The following is a 19,339-nucleotide window of genomic DNA, read 5'->3' as shown; positions in this document are numbered from 1 at the left end:
TGTTGTCTACATGGACTTCAGTAAGGCCTTTGACAAGGTCCCGCATGGGAGGTGAGTTAGGAAGGTTCAGTTGCTAGGTATACATGGAGAGGTAGTACACTGGATTAGACACTGGCTCAATGGAAGAATCCAGAGAGTGCTTGTGGAGGATTGCTTCTCTGAGTGGAGGCCTGTGACTAGTGGTGTGCCACAGGGATTAGTGCTGGGTCCATTGTTGTTTGTCATCTATATCAATGATCTGAATGATAATGTGGTAAATTGGATCAGCAAATTTGCTGATGATACAAAGATTGGAGGTGTAGTGGACAGTGATGAAGGTTTTCAAAGCTTGCAGAGGGATTTGGACCAACTAGAAAAATGGGCTGAAAAATGGCAGATGGAGTTTAATGCAGACAAGTGTCAGGTACTGCACTTTGAAAGGACAAACCAAGGTAGAACATACAAGATAAATGGTAGGACACTGAAGAGTGCAGTACAACAGGGGGATCTGGGAATACAGATACATAATTCCCTAAAAGTGGCGTTGACAGGTATAGGGTCGTAAAGAGTGCTTTTGGTACATTGGCCTTTATAAATCAAAGCATTGAGTATGAGAGTTGGAATGTTATGGTGAGTTGTATAAGACATCGGTGAGGCCAAATTTAGAGTATGGTGTGCAGTTTTGGTCACCTAATTACAGGAAGGATATTAATAAGTTGAAGTAGTGCAGAGAAGGTTTACAAGGATGTTGCCAGGACTTGAAAAACAGAGTTACAGAAAAAGGTTGAATAGGTTAGGACTTTATTCCCTGGAGCATGGAAGAATGAGGGGAGATTTGATAGAGGTGTATAAAATTATGACGGGTATAGATTGAGTGAATGCAAGCAGGCTTTTTCCACTGAGGCAAGGGGAGAAAAAAACTAGATGACATGGGTCAAGGGCAAAGAGGGAAAAGTTTAAAGGGAATATTAGGGGGGGGCTTCTTCACAGAGAGTGGTGGGAGTGTGGAGTGAGCTGCCAGATGAAGTGGTAAAAGCGGGCTCACTTTTAACATTTAAAGAAAAACTTGGACAGGTACATGGATGAGAGGTGGGTGGAGGTATATGGTCCAGGTGCAGGTCAGTGGAACTAGGCAGAAAAATGGTTTGGCACAGCCAAGAAGGGTCAAAAGGCCTGCTGTGCTGTAATGTTCTATGATGTAATAAATTTATTATTTTAATTCTTAATTAGTAAAACATAACGCTTTCATCATTAAACAAAAGGTTTGCAGTAAAACTTTTAGTTTCCCCTTGAACTATAAATCGCCAATTCACCTATCCCCTAGGCCACAAATCTTCACTTTTCATTAATCACAAAAATTAACGAGTCTAATCATTATTGAACCCAAGTATGCTGTGATGATAATTGTGATATTTTGCATTTAAGGTGGGGTTGCTTTAAGAGGAAATGTTTCGTTACAAGAGTCAACTTGTCCCGTAAACATGCAGTGGGTACTAAGAATGCAGGCTAATAACTTATTCTAGCTAAGGAATGCTACTTTGTAGAGTTAATGCACCTTGTGTTTATTTAAGTCCTCCTACGATTTTAGACTAGGTTGATTTAGAGGCAGAGTCATTTGGTTAATGGGAACAACTAAGCTTGCAGGAAAGAATTTCATTTTTATTTTAAAATATAATAAGTCGCTGCCAAAAGAAAGCAGTGTCTCTGTCTCTTGCCCACCAAAGGCTTTCTGAAAGCTCCATGCCTGGTAACCCAAGTCAAAGCAAGCATGCCTGTGTTTTGCTAAATAATTTTAGAGAGGTTTAAGCCTACAAGAGAAACATTGCTTGATTGGAACTCAGTGATATGTTGGCAGTTAAGACTTGTATCTGGTCATGTTTGAGTATTGTTCAATTGTTAAAAGTTCAACTAATTCATTTGTACAATTAAATGGTGTTAAATAAAGTCTGTTTTGATAAAAGCTTTCCAGTGTGTCCTTAGAATTGCACCTGGAGTGAAACATCTTATCCTCACACTAATTGCCAAAATAGAAAATTGTTGAGGTCTAGTCTGGCTTCACAACACCCCATGGTATTCCTGATCTGGTACTCAAAGTTACAAATATTTCAAAAACCTAATCACAACTTCGTGGTTACCACAAACATTGCAAAAACAAAATAAGTAATACAAGGAAATAACAGCATGGTTTCTTTTTGAGATTTGATAGATATGTTCAAAATCATGAGGGGGTGGACAGTAAATAGGGAGAAACAGTTCCTTCTTGTAAAATGATCAAGAACGAGGGGGCACAGATTTTCAGAAAAAGCAAATATGATGCCAGTTTTCTTTTATATACACACAAGTGGTTTGGTCTGCAATGCACTGCCTGGAAGTGTGGTGGAGGTAGGTTCGAACAAGGCATTCAAGAGGGCATAAATGATCACCTGAATATAAACAATTTGCAGGGGTACAGAGAAAAGGCTGGGGACTGGCACTAATGATGTGGATGTGCTGGCATTGGACTGGGGTAAACACAGTAAAAAGTCTGACAACACCAGGTTTTAGTCCAACCGATTTATTTGATAGTAAACTCACAAGCTTTCGAGGGGACTCCCTCTTCATCAGGTGAATGGAGAGTTCTGGCCTCGGACAGAGCATATAAAGCACAGACAGTTTAGAGATTACTGATTAGAATGCGAATCTTTACACCTAACCTGCTGTTCAAGTCCTAAAGTGGCCAACAATGTGTGTGGAAGGAGCACTGATCACAGGTTAAGGAGATGTGTATTGTCTCCAGACAGCACAGTGAGTGAGGTTTTGCAAACCCAGGCAAGCCACGGGGGTTACAGATAGTGCGACATGAACCCAAGGTTTGCAAAACATCTCTTTAACCTGTGATCAGTGCGCCTTCCACACACATTGTTAGCCACTTTAGGACTTGTACAGCAGGTTAGGTGTAAAGATTCGCATTCTAATCAGTAATCTCTAAACTGTCTGTGCTTTATATGCTCTGTCTGAGGCCAGAACTCTCCATTCACCTGACGAACAGGGAGTCCCCTCAAAAGCTTGTGAGTTTACTATCAAATAAATCGGTTGGACTAAAACCTGGTGTTGTCAGACTTTTGACTGGCATTAAGCCATAATGCTCATTTGAAAAGCAGCTGCAGACACAATGGACCAAATGGTCTCCATCTGCACTGTAATAATTCTATGATTACTTACGATTTGAATCGAAAACGTATGGTGGGCTTATTCAAATTTAACACATCCAGTACAAATTGCTTCCAAGAATGAATTACAAACATTTACACTAAGCTGTCCTAAATTACTTTTATACATATAGTTGGAGAGTTGCCAAAGTCATACGATCCTTAAAACCAGGCAGACTGAATACACCGCAGTGAACCATCTCCAACTGGTATACATTTACTATCTGGGAGTGACTGCCCATCAACAAGCTACCATTCACCCTCATGGCAGGGAAATCCAATAATTTTCCACATTTTGCACACATCAGAATCAAGCACTTCCAGGATCCAACACAGGCCAAAAGATTGTTGTCACAAAACATCAGTTGTACAAAATAGCAAGGATTCATTTGTCCAACTCCAGTTTTGTGTTAACATTGTTAAAAGGTTGTCTCATCACCAGACACATCCTATAGATGTAAAAGGAATTTTCAACTTAAACACCATTCAGCGTTCAAAATATTAAATTTCAAATTGCTGATTTATCTAATGAGGTTGAAAGGCAACAGACTATCAAATACAATTCTTTGGTAAATTTCACTTTTCGGCTTGTTATTTTTCCCCAAAGCTTTCTGTCCGAATTACTGGCTTAGCAATAATTAATTGCACTTAACCATTGATAGAAGGGTCTGATTTAAACCAAAGCCTCAACTGCCAATGCATTTGGCTTTGTCACACATCAATCTCATCTGAATAAGGCGGAAAGGTGGTCAGGGAAGACAGATGGGAGACTGCAGGTTTCACTCCCAAAACTTTGAGTGGCTAAAGGACTGCACTAGTAGAGATTATAGAGATGACTAGGATCACTTATTCATCATCTCAACTAGAACTCTGGTGCTGAACAGAAAAAAAAACTCCGCACACATAAGGAATTTGCCAATTGCAACAAAGAATAGGCAAACTGCTGCAATGTTCACATATTTCCACTTGTGTCCCAACAGGTCTAACATTAGCACTGACGCAACCAGTTCTTTTGCAAAAATGCACAGTATGACATTCCACAACTTCCTGTTCAAGTTTAGAAAGCATTCAAGTATGCTAGTACAGAGGGACATTTGTCAAAACTTTAGAGGAGAAACTGAATATACAAATCACACAAACAAAAATATAATGAAGGCACTTGTTCTGCCTTCAAGTTAATAAGCTGCATAATGACATTTGATATCAATAATTGGCTCAGGATTTGTTGGAGCCAGTCAGTTCCCACATGTCCACTTGGTTAGGCTTGTTCTTTCAGCATAAAAATATTTGGCCACAAAGCTACTAGAAGTGCAAGCTGATAAACATCACAGCAAGAATGCACCAGGGTACCTCAAACTTCGATGAACAGCAGGACGAACGGTTAATATTTTCAGCCAATGAGGTTTATGATTGAGAAATAAACTGGGGAAAAGCTGAGAACGCATGGATTTCAAGTGGGTGAATTCAATGTCAAATCAAGTTACGACCGAAAAGAGAAAAGTAGGAACGGTTTTAAAATTGGCATTTTGAAAATCAAGAATTCACAACTTGAAGGCACAGAAGAGATTGATTATATTGTTAAACAGAGTATTTATGTTGTTTTTACCAGATAAAACTTTGTTGCAACTTTCACTGGTAATTAATGGCCAAGTTCAGCAATTTTGTTAATATTAAGGAGCAGTTAAGAGCAAGATACTGTTTTGCAAACTCAATGGTGGAGCAATACAAATCAGACAGTAGCTCGTAGCGATCCAAAGTTCATGGGGTATATTTATCACTATAAGTCATTGGATAATTTTCACATTAATAATGATGTGTGCAGTTTAGAAGCTGTTATTTTTTTCAGCAAGATCTGGCCTTTATTTTACGTTAGCTTACAGAAGTATTACATGCTTTACTAGAAAAAAATTGTTCGCACTGTCAGTTTGTGGGAGTTGATCACTACAATCACCATGGCAGTTCAAAGAGACACCCCACAGCCCTCCCCTTCCCAGGGGAACCGAGGGTGGGCAAAACTGACCCTGACCATATAGTGAATATATGAATAAACATTAAGCGAAACATCCTCTCCAATTGGTGAAATCGCACTTGGAATTTACTTGCAATTCAGAAACAGAAAACTGATTTAATCACACAACCATTGATATTATCAGCTGGAACAAAAATGGCTCAAACTTGGATAGAAATGGTTTCAAAGTATATTTTCATATAACTTGTTATCCAAAAATCTACTCATGATCTTGTTAAAAAGTGAGTGACTAATATGTATCAGCCTTGGTAACATGGTTTCTTAAATGAAGCATTTTTTTAAAGTTTATTCGCCACATTCCCGCTTTCATTTCACACAATTTATTTATAGATTACTTCAACATTCATTGGGTGCTGCAACAGCAACTTCTATGGTCAGAATATTAGTCTGGACAGCAGTGCTTATTTCAAACAATTAATGCGTGCTGTACCCATCCACTCCTCATGACATTCTCGCTCTCAGGTAATCAGCCCGGAGCTAACACTGTACCACTGTTACATAGCAATCTGCAAAAACAGTACTGGCTTCCTGAAAACATTAGGCTGTAATTTTGTTTTTAAAAAGGTGTGCTTGCATATTATATGCATTCACATTTACTGCCAACTGTATGCAACAAAATTAAAGGTTTTATATACTGTAGTACATGTAAGTTTACAGTCCTAGTCCATAAAACTGCTTACCTTTAGCTTTTCACGGGGAAATTGAAACAAGCACATTTAAAATAACACACGCACAAACCAATCACGAGTTAATTCTGTTGACTCAGCAAACCAGCTGCGATTTCAAGTACCTCAGCACCAATCACCCAAGTACATCTATCCATTTCAAGCACATTAACATGACTTAATTTTACAGCAGGAAATATTTTTTAAAAACTGTCTTCAAGTGATCTCTCCTAACTAATGTCAGACTAAAGGTCGATTGCCAGTTTAGCAGTGGAAAGAAAATACTTAGCCAATGGTGTTGGGAGGATTTTGGGTGAATTCAGCACAATGTGCTTCTAACACAGTAACATTTTCCAAAAATAAATTGACTAAATTCATATACTGTGATTTTAGCTCAGATGAGATAACACTTGATTAAAGAGGTAGGTACTGAGGAGTTTCTTAAAGGAACTGGGAAAGTTCATAGGCAGTGATCTATAGGGAGGAAATCCTAGAGTTCAGAGCCCAGACAGCCAAAAGCTGGAGTGATTAAAATCAGGGAAACACGAAAGGCTTGAATTTGAGGAGCAATCAAGGGCATGAATTTTAAAATCAAGGCATTGCCAGATTGGTATGCAGGTTAACCAGCAGAAGTATTTGATTTGATTTATTGTTACGTGTATTAGTACATAGTGAAAAGTATTGTTTCTTGCATGCTATACAGACAAAGCATACCGTACATTGGGAAAGAAAGGAGAGGGTGCAGAACGCAGTGTTACAGTCATAGTTAGGATGTAGAGAAAGATCAAAATGCAAGGCAGGTCCACTCAAAAGTCTGATGGCAGCAGAGAAGAAACTGTTCTTGAGTCGGTTGGTACGTGACCACAATTTTTGTATCTTTTTCCTGAAGGAAGGTGGTGGAAGAGAGTATGTCCACGGCGTGTGGGTCCTTGGTTATGCTGGCTGCTTTTCCAAAGCAGTGGGAAGTGCACACAGAATCAATGGTTAGGAGGCTGGTTTTTGTGATGGACTGGGCTTAGTTCACAGCCCTTTTCAGTTTCCTGTAGTCTTGGTCAGAGCAGGAGACACACCAACTTGAGATACAACCAGAAAGAATGCTTTCTATGGTGCATCTGTAAAAGTTGGAGAGAATCATAGCAGACATGTCAAATTTCTTTAGTCTTCTGAGAAAGTAGAGGCATTGGTGGGCTTTAACTATAGTGTCAGCATGGATGGGCTATGATGATCTGGGCATCTAGACATTTGAAGCTTTCAACCATTTCCACTTCATCCCTGTTGATGTAGACAGGAGCACATCCTCCAAAAAGGGGACACGAGATTGTTTTGGCAGATTAGGCAAAGGAGAATCCAAAGAGCTTCTATTAATACATAAAGGACAAAACAGTAACAAGGGAGAGAGTAGAGCCTCTTAAGGATCAAGAAGGTCATCTATGTGCGGATCCACAAGGGGTGGGTGAGATCCTAAATGAATATTTCTCATTAGTATTTACAATTGAGAAAAGCACAGATGTTAGGGAACTTGGGGAAATAAATAGTGATGCCTTGAGGAGTGTACATACTACAGAGGAGGTGGTGCTGGAAGTCTTAAAGCGCATCAAGTTAGATAAATCCCCGGGACCTGATGAAGTGTATCCCAGGCCATTGGGGAGGTTAGGGAGAAAACTGCCGGTCCCCTAGCCTGAAGACTGGAGAATGGCAAACATTATGCCTTTGTTTAAAAAAGGGCTGCAGGGAAAAGTCTGGGAACTACAGGCTACTGTGCCTCACATTTGTGGTGGGTAAATTGTTGAATAGTATTTTGAGAGACAGGATTTACAGGCACTTAGAAACGCAAGGACTGATCAGGGACAGTCAACATGGAAAATCATGTCTCACAAATTTGACTGAGTCTTTTGAAAGGGTAACCAATAAGATAGATGAGGGCAATGCAGTTAATGTTGTCTACATGGACTTTAGCAAGGCCTTTGATAAGATATTGCATGGTAGGTTGTTGCATAAGGTTAAATCTCATGGGATCCAGGGTGAGGTATCTAAATGGATACAAAATTGACTCCCTGACAGAAGCCAGAGGGTGGTTGTAGAGAGTTGTTTTTCCAAACTGGCAGCCTGTGACCAGCGGTGTGCCTCAGTGATCAGTGCTAGGTCTACTGTTATTTGTCATTTATATTAATGATTTGGATGAGAATATAGGAGGCATGGTTAGTAAGTTTGCAGATGACACCAAGATTGGTGGCACAGTGGATAGAGAAGGAAGTTATCTCCGATTACAACGAGATCTTCATCAATTGGGCCAGTGGGCTGATGAATGACAGATGGAGTTTAATTTAGGTAATGAGAGATTATGCATTTTGATAGATTGAACCACAGCAGGACTTACCCAGTTATTGGTAGGACGTTGGCGAAAGTTACAAAACAAAGAGATCTAGGGGTACATGTTTATAGCTCCTTGAAAACGGACTCACAAGTGGACAAAGTGGTGATGAAAGCATTTGGCATGCTTGGTTTCATTGGTCAGAGCATTGAATACAGGAGTTGGGATATCTTGTTGAAGTTATACAAGACATTAGGTAGGCCACACTTGGAAAACTGTGTACAATTCTGGTCACCCTATTATAGAAAGAACATTATTAAACTAGAAATTGTGCAGAAAAGATTTACTAGGGTGCTACCAGGACTTGATGGTTTGAGTTGTGAGGTGAGGCAGGATAGATTGGGACTTTTCTCCTCTGGAGCGTAGGAGGCTGAGGGGTGGTCTTATAGAGGTTTATAAAATAATGAGGGGCACAGGTCAATATCTTTTCCCAAAGGTAGGAGAATCTAAAGGTAGAGGGCATAGGCTTAAGGTGAGAGGGGAGAGATACAAAAGTGTTCAGAGGGGCAATTTTTTCACACAGAGGGTGGTGAGTGTCTGGAACATGCTGCCAGAGGTAGTAGTAGAAGCGGGTACAATTTTGTCTTTTAAAAAGCATTTAAATAGTCACATGGGTAAGACGAGCATAGAGAGATATGGGCCAAATGCAGGCAATTGGGATTAGCTTAGGGTTCCAAAAAAAAAGGGCAGCTTGGACAAGTTGGCCGAAGGGCCATTTCCGTGCTGTAAACCTCTATGACTGTGACTCCACTACATTTCCTTCGTTTTGCTGACATTGAGGGGGAGATTAATGTCACTGCACCAGTTCACCAGATTCTCTGTCTCTTTCCTGTACTCTCTCATTTTTGACAGCCAACCCACTATGGTGGAGTAGAGGGAAATTTGGCCACAGTCACAGGTATACAAGGGCTGAGAACACAGCCTTGTGGGGCACCGGTATTGAGGATGTTCGTGGAGGAGGTAGCAATAACATTGCCTATCCTTACTGATTGTGGTCTGTGGGGATAGGAAGTCTAAGATGCAATTGCAGAGGGAGGAGTTGAGCTTTGTAGAAATAACGTTGAAGGCTGGGTTATAATCAATAAATAGATTCTGATATAGGTGTCTTTGTTATCTAGTTGTTCCAGGGTTGAGTGTAGGTTCAGGGAGATGACATCTGCTGAGGACCTGTTGCGACAATATGTGAACTATGGTGGACCAGGTAATCTGGGAGCCCAGAATTGATTTGTGTCATGACCAATCTTTTGAAACACTTTGTAATGATAGATGTCAGAGCCACCGGGCGATGGTCATTAAGGCATGCTGCCCGGCTTTTCTTTGGTACAGGGACGATGGTCATCTTCTTGAAGCAGATAGAGACCTCAGGTTGGTGTAAAGAGAGATTAAAGATGTCTGCTAATGTCCCTGTCAGCTGATCCACGCAGAATTTCAGCGTTCGTCTGGGTACCCTATCCAGGCCATTCACTTTCTATGGGTTGACTTTCGAGAAGGCTGATCTGATGTGTGCAACGGTGACCTCAGATACAGCTTCCAAGGTGGAAGGCGTGCTCTCGCTGATGATGTGATGGTTGATCAGAATCCAATGAGTTAGGGTATGGGCTACAGATTTTTGGTTTAGTTCAAGATTAAGGAGATAGAATGCTAGTATGCCAACCAGGGGAGCATTAGGTTTAGAGGCAACAATGGTATAAATCGTGATTTTGGCATTAGATGAGCTGAGGTAGTGACAGATATAGATGATATTGTACACAGTGAAGGAGTAGGGGTTGGAGTTCATTTCAGGGTCAAACAGAATGCCAAGGTTGCAAATGGTCTAGTTTATCCTCGGACAATGATCAGCGAAAGGATGAGAGTCAGTGGCTAAAGAATGGAGTTTGTGAGCGGTCAAAATCAAAGGTTTCGATCTTCCCCATACTTAAAATTACAGGAAATGTTTGCTCATTCAGGGCAAGATGGTAAAAGGCATGATAAATCAAAGCCAGTCAAAGACCATGAAGATGGTGAATCAAGTACCCTTGGGCACTGTCAACAAAGGTGTGGAATCTTAATTTCTGAATGATGTTACATAGAACACTACAGCACAAACAGGCCCTTCGGCCCACAAGTTGCACCGATCACATCTGTACCTACCAAGCCATAGAACTATCTGTAACTCCCAATGCCATTAGATCCCATGTACTCATCCAGAAGTCTTTTAAAAGACCCCAGCGAGTTCGCCTCTACCACCACCGACGGCAGCCGATTCCACTCACTCACCACCCTCCTCTGTACTTGCTTCCCAGCACCTTAGACCTGTGTCCTCTCGTAGCGACCATTTCAGCCCAGGGAAATAGCCTCAGAATCCACCCTATCTATTCCTCTCAACATTTTATAAACCTCTATCAGGTTGCCTCTCAACCTTCCTCTCTCCAGGGAGAAGAGACCTAGCTCCCTCGACCTAAGCCATGCCTCCCAATCCAGGCAACATCCATGTAAATCTCCTCTGCACCCCCTCAATAGCTTTCACATCCTTCCTGTAGTGAGGCGACCAGAACTGCGCACAGTACTCCAAGTGGGGTCTGACAAGGGTCTTATAAAGTTACGAGTGGCAGCATGAAGATGAGAAAGAACGGGGGCGAAACCAAAAATATGTACATTAGGTGGATTAGCCATGGTAAAAGTGCGGGGTTACAGGATGGGAGGGGGCTGGAATAGGCCTGGATAAGCTGCCCTTTTGGAGAGACAATGCAGACTGGGCTGAATGGCCTCGTTCTGTGGATTCTATGGAGACAAGGGTAGGTCCTTGAGGCACCCGCAAGGCAAGGTGATGGAAGCAGGAGCATCAGCCTCTACAGATAGTTTTGTGCTACAACTGGATAGATATCAATAGAAGCAGCCATGAGCAGTTCCAGCTGGTAAACCAAAAAGAGATAATAGAAAAGCATGATGTGATCAACCATGTTTTATATTTTATTCTGCTGCCTAGGTGAAGCCATGTTTACACTGCATTTTTTTTACAATTGGTTTATTGAAATGTTCTGATGTTGTGAAAGACACTATATAAATGCAAGACCTGTAATTCGTTATTGCAGAAATATAATTAACACACATCTAAAAGGTACTGGAGTTCTATTTTCTTGGGAATTTTGCAGATTAAAATCTGAAGTTCAGATTCAAGTTGAGGCATGTGGCATTTTAAGATTGTTTTGCATATGTAAAATTACTGCAATTGAGGCCACAGCCTATGTCTGACTTCCAGTTACTATTAAAGCTTTCTGCTTCTTAGCCGAATTAATCATAACGTCCCCATCGTTCAAATCATTCTTTTCACAGACACCGCTGTTAATTTACCCTTGACTATAAATAGCAGTTAGACAGAGCTTAGCCAATAGTAGACCATATATGTGGCTAAATCTCCAAGAATTGATTTGTCATACACCCAACATTAAAAGTATAATTAGTCCTGCATAATCCTTCAGTTTTAACAAAAAATGGACAAAGGAATATTGTTCAGTTGACCCTGTGCACTCCGCTGTCATACATTTATCTTCCTATTTGGTACTTCAATCAGCAATCACTTATACTCTGTTCCATTTTGGTACAGTTGAAGAACCTGCGTTTTCTGCCATCATCCCATGGGTTCTTAGTTAGTGGCACACTTTCTGGTTCTTAGTGTTGGCTGTGGACACAAACCAGGCTGTGTGTCTTTGAGAAGAAATATATTTTTGCCCTTATTAACTGATTCTAATTCCTTATTTCTAGTTACAAACTATGCACAGGAGTAAATTTCACTTAATTTTTTTGCAAACTGAAGGGTATTTACATTTCAGTCAGACCACTGTGGGGCAAAGTAAAATATTCATTGTTCTAGAAATCTTCAACATGCTCAATTTGGTGGCTACCACTGTATGTGGAAAAAGAACTCAGTTATCAAAATTAGTATCAACTTGGTTATATTTATCAGATTGGCTCCTGCTGAAAAAAAGCTGGTTTAATATATTGACGTTAGAGTCACTAAGTTGGATGCATTTTACTCTATTGGACAAAGAATGGCTACTCATCTAAAAAAGGGAAATGCAGATTTTGTGCATGATTTTTATTTAAGTACATATTCAAAACAATCAAGTTTGATAAGTAGCAGACTGTCCCAAAGCACTACACAGGCATGTTAATAAAACGTGACACCAAATCACGAAAGGAAATGCTAGGTTACCAAAAGCTTGGCTAAAGAGATCTGTTTTAAGGAGAGGCTTAAATATGGAGAAAGAGGTAGAAAAGTAGAATGGTTTGGGAAGGGAATTTTAGAAAAGATGCAGAACAATACATCTTGTGATTGAGTTTAGGTCAGAGGATGATCCAGTCTGTAACCAGCTGAAAGGGTGGTTAACACTGACTAGGCAATGGTACATCACATGTTCATGGACAAAATTATGTTGAAACATAGCTCAGGTGAATTGGTTTAATTATTTTTATACAGTGCATTGTGAAAAATAGCGAAATTTAAAGCAATCATTTTATATTGAAAGCCATTAATTTACCTGTTCAAAGTTGAATAAGTTGTCTGTTGGATTATATCCTGCGTTTCAATTTGATAGCGTCTGTATTCAATCCATCAATTGGAGAATCACATGGTGCTGCACAGAATATTCCAATAAACTGGTATACAATGGCAAGGGCTCTCCATTTGTGCCTCAGATCTCAATTATTCTTTACTTAGGTCCTAGACAGGTAAAGATACATTGGGGATGGAAGGTATCGTTAGTGAAGCTAAACCCAAGTAAAAAAATAAAATTCAAAGCCTAATAGTCATTATCCAGTCAACTGCAGGCAGAAATCAGACTATTCATTCAACCACCAAAATCTTGTCGTCACAAAATGGTCTACTCATTCGCCTAAATGTTTCAAGTTGTAATATTCCTGATAAAACTATAGTATCCTTAGATTGTCAGCAACAGCTTCCAGAAATCAATTATTTAACATCATGTGACAAAGATAGTGCTAGTTTTTAGCTTTTCCATTTTCAAAATATCCAAATCTATACCTAATTCTTGAAACAGCTTCTGTGAATCATAAAAGCCTTACATTGCACGTTCATTTTTTTTCCCTTCATTACTTATGTTTTTGCTCAGAAGTTTCAAATCAGCCTGGGACTGCAAAGCAAGGGAAAGGAACATATTGGGCACTGATTGTACTGTGTATAGCTTTCGTTTCCATTTTTAAGGATATCATACATGCATTAGAGATGGGACAGCAAATGTTCACGAGAATGGTTCGTGGGAGGAAAGCATGGGCCTATAATGAAAGGTGGAGTAAACTGGGCCAAACTCATTGGAATTTAGAAGAATGAGAGATGATCTCATTGAAACATACAAGATTCTGAAGGGGCTTGATGGGATAGAGCCTCTGTTTCTCTATCTTCCCTGGCAGGGAAGCCAAGAACATGGAGGCACAGTCTCTTGAAGAGAGAACAATCGTTGAGGACTGGGATGAGGGGGAATTGAATCTTTGGAATTCTCTGCTTGAGGGTTGCAGCCATTTGGCTACAATTAGATTGGTAAGAATGGAACCAGGCAACTGATGGTTGAGATGGAATGGAGGAGGAGCGTGTGGATGACTCTGCCAAAGGCTGCATAGGCCAAGAAGAATGAGGGGGGTTAGTTTACCCCCTCATATATCCCATCAGTTGTTTGCAGGATCTTGCTGTTCATAAGTGGTTGTTTGCAGAAAAGTAATTCATTAGCTGCTGGCAACTTTGGGAGATTTCAAGGACATGAAGTCCCAAGAAATGCAAGGTTTTCAATAAAAATGTCACTGTTACTTTTATGAACATACATTCTTGCTTGCATTTTATTCACTTCATGGATTTAAGCTTAGCATTGCCTCATGATATTAACATATATGTTTATGGCACTGCTTACACTATAAAGCTACTCAAGATGCTCCACAAGAATATTAAACAAAATCTGGCACCAAGTCATTTGAAGAGATATTAAGGTAGTCAAGGGTAGATTTGAGGAGTGCTGTCTTAAAGGAGAAAAGTGAGTCAGAGATTTAGGAAGAAACGCCAAACCTTAGGGCCTTGGCAGTTGACAGCTCGGCTACCAACGGTGCAGTGATTAAAACTGGGGTTGCACAAGACTAAGAAGTCTCACTATACCAGGTTAAAGTCCAACAGGTTTATTTGGTAGCATAAGCTTTCAGAATGTCGCTCTTCCTTCAGATGACTGAGGAGTTGTGTTCACAAACAGGGCATATATAGACACAAGCTCAATTTATTCAATTTTGTGTCTATATATGCCCTCAACTCCTCACTCACCTGAAGGAGCAACACTCTGAAAGCTTGTGCTACCAAATAAATCTGTTGGACTTTAACCCGGTGTTGTGAGGCTTCTTACTGTGCTTACCCCAGTCCAACGCCGGCATCTCCACGTCGATGCACAAGAGGCCAGAATAGGAGATGTGCAGTTACCTCGGATGGGTGCAAGCTGGAGGAGCTTAAATAATAAAGGGCAAAATCAAGGAGGGACTTGAAAACAAATTGTATCAAATTCCATCACCATTTCAAGCATTCAATGCAAAATCATAATTAAAATTATGTTCCTACAGCACAGAATGGAGGGCGTTCAGCCAGAAAACGATAGTGTTGGCACTGCATGTTCTCTGAAAATCAGTCATGTTAACACTGTGTCTTTTCTGAACTCTAATCTGCCTGACAATCATTAGATTAAATTGCATTTTGCAGAGAACTTGAATTACCCTGCAACAGACTGTGTCAAATTACACGTTCTAGATAGACTGCTGGGTATTGTCTTCCGACTTCCTGTTGGTGAGATTAGGACATTTTCTATTTTCATCATAGTGGTGAAAGCAGATGCAGCCACCGTCTTTGAAAGAGCTAACCAATAAGTCCATTCCTCTGCTTTTTCCTCATAGTCCTCCAATTTTCTCTCTTTCAAGTGCATATCCAATTCCCTTATGAAAGTTAATACCGAATCTTTCGAACAAAGCAGGTCATAACTTGCTTGATCAAAAAAAAATCTTTTGTTAGTTACTTTAAATCTCTTTCCTCTTGTTACCAACCCTTTTGCCAGTGGGAATAGTCTTCCCTCATCTACTCTGATAAAACCCTCATCAACTTCTTCTACTTCAAGAAGAACAATTCCAGTTTCTCCAGTCTCAACATAATACTGAGCTAATAATTGCTAATCCCCAGCATCATTTTAATAGAAGTAAAACACTGCTGATACTGGAAATCTGAAATAAATGAAAAATGTTGAAACATTCAGCAGGCTCAGCAGCATCTATGGAGAGGAGAAACAGGTGTAAAATCAATCATTCATACTTTTTTCTCTTCAAATGCTGCCAACTCTGAATTTGCAGCATTTACGGTTTTTCTTCACCAGTGCGATAAATTTCTTCTGTCTCAAGGCCTTTCCTAAAATATGGTGTTTAAAATTGGACACAATACTCCAACTGAGGCCTAATCAATGACCTATAATGGTTTAGCACACCTTCCTTGCTTTTGCACTCCATGCCTCTATACATAAAGCCAAATGCTTTATTAATAGCCTTATCCACTTCTCCTGACATTTTCAAAGATTTCTGTTGATAAGTTTCTCTCTGTTCTTGCACTCACTTTAAAATAGTGTATTTTTGCCAAATGTCTTGTGAATTCACAATGTACAGTAATTGTATTTGAATCCCTGAATGCTATAGCCTTAATTGTGGCCATTGGCTCCCAAAATTGTAAAGGCATTGGATGACTATGAAAATAAGAACTGCAGACTCCACAGCTCTGTAGTGAAATATATTAATCATTGCACAGCCAAATTTCACCAAAAATGGAAAAAAAAATCTATATTTATTTAGTCTTAGACATCCCAAAATGCTTTACAGCTAATTAAGCACTCCAGAATAGTCACTGATGTAACAACATAGGAAATGTAGCAGCCAATTCATGCACAGCCAGCTCCCACAAACAGCAATGGGATGCTAACATAACTTTGTTTAAGCCATATTGGTAGAGGGAAATATAGTGGCCAGAACACTGCAAAGAACTTTCCTACTCCTTTTTCAAAATACATCTACCAGAGTGGCAAACAAATACTTTATGTAAACCTAACTTTCCACTTGGCTAAACCCTCTCTTCAGTATGCAGCAAACTTATTCAATTTAAATGTTCCTTTGCCTGTAATTTGTTACTTGTACTCTTAAAGATGGAAATTATACAATTGGCCACTCAAAGAAATACTGGCACTGTTTTTAACCAGCTGGGCAGCATTTCAATGTCAAAACTTCAACAACATAATTTTAATAAAACAACATAAACCAGAGATAGATGGCTTTGTTACTCTGGATGACCCTTTGTAGCCTTGCTCCGTAAACTGTTTATTAAAAAAAAGAGTTTACACAAATGTCTCGAGGGCAACAGCAGATAAGCTGCCTCAATTGAGGCAAATTGCCAATGTTTTCTTTCTAGATGCAGAAGATTGTGCTTCGCCTCTATTTTTCAAAGTTATATACTCTTAATTATGTGACGCTCATGATTGATCACTGTTTTAAGTTAACTTCACTCATCTACGGTAACCAAAATGTCACCTTTGTTTCCTGTACGATGCTATCACACAGTCACAAGTATTTGAGTGCATTTTTCATTACTAAAATGCGAACATGCGTAATAAGGTTTTGGGAAAATAAGCAATATTTCCAAAATTTGGTACCTAATTTATCTAGTGGAGAGAAAACATGCAAATAGTTGAATTGTTTTCACACTTCACAATAATGCAGGCTGCATTGTCTCTTATCCCACCCTACATCAGCTTGACATAATAGCAATTTCCCTACCTACTGTGCAACAGCTTGTCTATCAATGCAGATCGTGGCATGCAAGTCAAGCTTTAAATCGTCATAAAATCTTCCCATAAATGGAAGTCGACTTGTACTCAGAATAAAACGTATACTGTGGATATCAGTGTAGGTGGTTACCATTTTAAAATGTGAAAACAACCAACACTGGTAACTGAAATTAAGTCAGCGTGGTCACATTCACTGGTAACTGAAACTAAGTCAGCGTGGTCACATTTAATGAAACAATTCTATAAGGATAGTTTAAGTCACAATCAAAGTTTTAAAAGCCATTAACACCTTTAGCACTGGAAGTAGAGTTAATAAAATTCAGCCCAAGTCACGTTCGCTGTGGCATCATTGTAAGGATCCCACTCCAGAGTAGATGCAGCATTCTCAGTTTCATTATCACACTTCCACAATAAATCCTCCTTCTCTCCAATAATCAAATTGAATGCTCCGTATTTTTTGAACGTTGACAGTTTATGAATTAACAATATCCAATGATTTGATGACAAACCTACACAAAACATTAAGCATGTCTCCATTCTTTGTGGAGGTTTTTTTTCTCCATCCACCTCCAACTATTCCAATTGTCATGAACCTGATCCCCAAATGGCTTGTTAAGACACATGTCCAAAGCTTCTGGAGTCACTGCAATTTGGATATTATTTCTTCCCTGGCATTTCTTGATCTCAGTTATATGGAGTCTGAACATGTCCCCATATTTATAAACTATGCTCTTAGTGAGAACACCAAGAAACCCATTTCATACATTGACCACAACTTAATTCCATCCACATCCATCCATCTGTGGACATGAACATGCATAGAAAATCGTACAATAAACTTGGTTTTTGGCATGGCATTATGCTTGAAAATTACCATAGGCTTTAGTTGTTTTACTCCCTGTGGTCAGGCTTGTATCACTGTGAATCTTGTATTCCCATTATTAGGGTTCCAGAGCAGAAACCCCAAAGTATGCTATGAAACCCAACAAGATCTCAATAGTTTTTCTATTTTGCCATTAATCTGAGGATAAGGTATTTCACTTAGGTGTGATTCTGTTGACACATTAGCCAGCTTTTTAATCAAAACAAACTTTAGTTAACAATACAGTTTAACTATAATAAATGAATTACCTTAACTTTTGTCAACTGAAATGCTTAAAGATACAATTATTAATTGGTAACCTTACTTTCAATTTAAGAATATTCCTCTTATAGACTTAACTTCCTCTTCAAACCAGTTAGCAAACAACACAAGCTTAAATGTTTTTCTTGTTAACGGTCCTAAAGCCTTTGAACATCTCTGGAAAGAGAGAAACTTGTTTTCTGACAACCCCAAACAGCAACCTCCTAAAGACACTTCTTGCATCTATTAAAATCAAGCAGAAGCTGCTTGCTTTTCCCTTCAAGTTTAGTTCTTCCCATTAGCACACGACTGTATTTTATCAATCAGCCTAATCAAACCCTATTCAAGTGCCGGGGGGAAAAAAAACTAACAAAAATGCACTTACTCACGTTAAAACTATTCATTAGCTAAGATCAATTAATAAGCTGCATTTTCAGCATGAGAGCTGCCTGATGTAGACAAATAGACACCATGTAAACAGAGCTTAATCTCAAACAAACCCCTCACATGAAAAGTGATATGAATACATTTCACAGTCCTGTAGTTTGCACTAGAGCTGTTTCAAACTTTTACATTTGACATATCAAAAATCATTGGACATTTCATCCATGTTGCCAATATAACCTAATGGGTATGCATGATTATCAATCACTGGAAAATGGTAATTCTAGCAGAGGCTTTTGATAGTATCTGAGCAATCTTTATCTTCTGCCACAACACTATAAAGTAGCTACAGCAATTAGCTACTGCTTGGAATGCCAAACTCAGGGTTTGATATGTGCAAATGTATGCATTGCATTTCTGGTAACGATGTAACTACTCTGATGATTTTCAAGCACGCAGCCTGATACATGCTTCTCAAGATTAGGTCAGTCACTGTTCTCATGGTGCATTTGGTCTTGGGCATCTTCTTTAAGGTGGTTTTCTTCTTTTTCCGTTCTCACTCCAGTTTTCCACTAACATCAAATTCTCTCATTGCAGTTTATTTATTTGACAAGTTAGCAAATATTACGGTTTTTAGCTTGAGACCAACTTTACACTTCATTCTTTTTGCAGGAGTACTCCTTTTGTTCATTGGTTGCCATTCGTTGTTTGCTCCATATGGGTGTGGGTTAAATTCCTATGCATCTTCTGGGCAACACAGCCCACA

At 39.4% G+C, this 19,339-nt stretch overlaps 1 protein-coding gene across 3 annotated transcripts in view; it reads right to left on the bottom strand.

The window, feature by feature from the left end:
- The window catches only part of rab5b (RAB5B, member RAS oncogene family), a 77,926-nt gene that overhangs the window by 26,956 nt on the left and 31,631 nt on the right, over nt 1–19,339 (bottom strand). For 2 of the 3 annotated variants that reach the window (XM_080198467.1, XM_080198468.1), the window contains exon 2: nt 12,750–12,931. The exons of the other annotated variant lie outside the window; for it this stretch is intronic. The gene's annotated coding sequence lies outside the window, so the exon portion shown is untranslated. The remainder of the gene's footprint in view (nt 1–12,749; nt 12,932–19,339) is intronic. 3 annotated transcript variants of the gene reach the window in all.

Source organism: Carcharhinus amblyrhynchos, chromosome 11, assembly GCF_965287045.1.
Source record: "Carcharhinus amblyrhynchos chromosome 11, sCarAmb.v2.hapA, whole genome shotgun sequence".
In the NCBI taxonomy this organism is placed as follows: Eukaryota; Metazoa; Chordata; class Chondrichthyes; order Carcharhiniformes; family Carcharhinidae; genus Carcharhinus; species Carcharhinus amblyrhynchos.
The sequence above is the reverse complement of the archived record's forward strand: the minus strand, read 5'-3'. Positions and strand labels throughout refer to the sequence as shown.